This window comes from Mus pahari, chromosome 17 (genome assembly GCF_900095145.1).
Source record: "Mus pahari chromosome 17, PAHARI_EIJ_v1.1, whole genome shotgun sequence".
NCBI lineage: Eukaryota > Metazoa > Chordata > Mammalia > Rodentia > Muridae > Mus > Mus pahari.
The window spans coordinates 23,618,792-23,622,044 of record NC_034606.1 but is presented as its reverse complement, the minus strand read 5'-3'; the positions used below and the strand labels follow the sequence as shown (position 1 = coordinate 23,622,044).

Genomic DNA, 3,253 nt, shown 5'->3' with positions numbered 1-3,253 from the left:
TCCCTACTCCTCCCGTTTGTGTTCTCTCCCTCCCTCACCCCTCTCTTGAATTCTGTTATAAGGTGCTTTGGTCATGGTGTTTCATCACAGCAATAGAAAGGCAACTCAGACAGCAACAGGGGGAGAATTGGCTTCAAGCCCTTAAGCACCTCACCTTCATCTCTTTACACTCCTGGAACTCAGGAGGAAGCAAGATGCGTGGAGGCCAGCCTCACTTCTGGTGGAAGGTAGACGCTAACCTATTCCCTTCCTTGTGGCTGGACGTGAGCCTGTAGCCTCCATTTTAGGCTGCCTGTTCTCTTCTCTGGCTGGTTGGACACTCAGAGGAACCCTGCTTAGGTCTGACTCTTAATGCCCCTTTTGGTTTCCTTTCTCAAGAGCCTTCCCTCTAACCAGGCCCCTAATCCTTTGGCCTCACTGCTTGTGACTTGTCACCACATGTAGGAGGCATTCTGCAGGTGTGATCTGCAGGCAGTCAGGCTATGTGGCACACCATGGTCCTGAAGTCAGAACACTGGATTCTGAAGTAGGGTGAGTAGCCAGTAGTTGCCTTTGGATGAGTCTGTGCTCTACATATCTCCTTTTATGTGATTCTTCCACATAGAGGCTCTGGTGGTGTGCGTGCTCACTGTCCAATCTAAGGTTCTGTGCTAACCAATCACAGTACATAGGCTTCCACTATGTAAGTGGTTGTTCCTGTACAATGAAGCAGGCACTGTTCCCTGAGAGCAACTCCAGAATTATTTATCTCCACACCCTTTACCAACCTTCAGGCATTGCTGTCTTGTGGGGAGAAGCCTCAGTAAAGATAGCAACCATAGATACTGATCTAGGCACTGGAGACATTTGACATCATGGCTAAGAGTCGACTTTGACATTGGAGACTCTGTTCTAAGTTCAGGATGACATTGGTCATGATTCTCAGATTAAACCAGATGCAATGCAAGTAGCTTGTGGTAGCTCATCTAACTAGGAAGGGAGATGGACCTGCCGTCTGATAGGTCTCAATCTCCTCATGGTTGATTGTTTGACCATGGTATCCACTCCGTTTTCTTCTTAGGGATAGGGCTCCTCCTGCTCATTCTTGGCTACTTGGCCAGCTTGTCTTATAGCCAGGTGTCACCATAACTTGAATTTTGGTCACGGGAATATAAACAAAAGGGATAATTAAAAAAAACAGTTTATGCATGTTTGTGAGTTTACGCATGTGCATGTACACACACAATCACACGCTTACAAAAAATAAACCTTAAAAAAAAATGGCCATAATGAATTGGCAGTGGGAAGTGGCCACGTCAGGACTACAGGCTGAGGTGCCAGGAGCCAGGCGACAATGAAGAACGAGGAGCAGAGGGAAGGTTAGGAAAACGTTTAGTCTTTGCTTTATTGAGTTACAACAGATGAGCAACAAGTTAGAAAAACTGCTTTTATTCAAACTCCCTAGCATTTAATTTGTGCAGTGTACTCCAGTGGGGTTGGGGGGGGGGTCTGTGGGGTGGGGGAGGGGACAAGGACAGCGAACAGAATCCCTGTCCCCACATTTACACGAGCTAGATCTCTTGGCTTTCTTTCTTTAAAAGCTAGGACTAACTAAAAAAAAAAGTGCACTCAGGTATCTAAAATTGGCCCAACACACACGCACGCACACACACACACACACACACACACATGAACAACAACAACAACAACAAAAATCAATCCATTAGTGAGGCTTTGAGCTGAAATCTTGTCAAAAGCCACACCAAGAAAAGGCGGTGAGAAGAGAAAAGAAAAGCAGAGATGTTCATCTTGGTACAACACCTAGGCCGGGAAGTTCACTCTCTTAATTTCCCAAGAGTAATGGTGACATCAACAGTCGTGGGAGCCCTTTCTGCTGGTATTTTAAAAAGATTTGTAAAGAGGGCAGCCACCTGTTCCCCAATTATCCAAAGCAGTTGAGAAGCCAGCCCCACCCTCACGGTGTAGGCTGAAGCAGGGTCCCCAAAAGGCAGCTGGGGAACTTCGAAGGGTTTGATGCAGAAGGCTCTTTGTGAGCCCAACCCACTTTGCGCCAGAGGACCAGCGTCAGCCCTTCCCACCAAGACATCTCCCAAAAGTCAAACTACCTTAAAGAAGAAATTCGTCCTACCTAAAAATCCAGTAGATACAGCGGTACTTATGCTAATGCCCCCTTCCCCTCATTAATAAAGTGAAAGAAAGAAAGAGAAAAGAAAAGCAATGTGGTTAGCCCTCCTTCCTGGGGGTGAAAAAAAAAAAAAAAAAAAACAACCCAAAAACAAAACGCAAACGCCTTGCTGGAAAAAAGGAAGTTGCCCTCGATTAGAAAGAAAGGTAACAAAATTCCCACATTGTATAAATCAGTTCCAGTATAGCAAGAGGCGGGGCTGGGGCGAAGGCAAAGGCTACGCACAGGGACCCATTGAAGACGCAGTAGTAGGACTTTGGCACTATGAACAATTCCCACTCAGCCTCTGGGAGGGGCGCTGAGAGCTCCGGGAGTTCCTGTGGCCTCCAGGCACCACTGAAGCACGTGTCTGCTCAGAGTCGCTGGCGAGGTGGAGGTGGCCGGCAGCCGCGGGGGCGGGGCTTTCTTCTCTCTTCAAAGACAGAGCCTCTCCCTCATCCGTGCTGACGTGCCCTAGAGGAAGCAAAGGGATGTCAGAGGGAGGACTGCCATCTTCTTAGAGTGGAAGACTTCTTTGCAAGCCTCCTGCAGGGTGGGAACTCCTTCTACAGCCTTCATGGGGTTTGAAGGAGGGACAGAAGCCCTTTAAGCTGGGGCTATGTTTGAACCTCAACCCCGCCCCCCCGCCCCTCCCCCCACCGTGGCCTATCTGTGTAAGCTGCTGGGTTATTTTGGGAAGCTATGAATATTTTGGGAGGTAAGGCCCAAGGGGAAGAAGCAGGACACCTGGGGAGGGTTCTTGGGGGTTTGTTATCCCTGGCTGCTTCTGGTTCTTTCTGCTTTCTGTCACTCACACGTTCCTTCCCACCGCCAGCATGTTTTGCCACAGCCCAGACCCAGAAACACAGCCCCAAATCACTATGGCCTGACCTCTCTGAACGGTAAGCTAAAATTCCAATTAAGTCACTCTTGTCAGGTATTCTGCTATGCTATGTTCAAGAAAAGTCTGACCTACAGGGTCTCAAGAGATACTCTCTTGTTTTTCTTGATTGGGAGTAACTTTAGAGGCATAGGCACAGGCATAGGCTGACAAGGTGTGTGTGTGTGTGTGTGTGTGTGTGTGTGTGT

At 48.2% G+C, this 3,253-nt stretch overlaps 1 protein-coding gene across 1 annotated transcript in view; it reads right to left on the bottom strand.

Moving 5' to 3' along the window:
• Positions 1 to 1,354: 1,354 nt before the first annotated feature.
• Zhx2 (zinc fingers and homeoboxes 2) overlaps positions 1,355 to 3,253 on the bottom strand; it is a 148,399-nt gene continuing 146,500 nt past the window's right edge. Inside the window, exon 4 of the mRNA XM_021216901.2 lies at positions 1,355 to 2,638. The gene's annotated coding sequence lies outside the window, so the exon portion shown is untranslated. The remainder of the gene's footprint in view (positions 2,639 to 3,253) is intronic.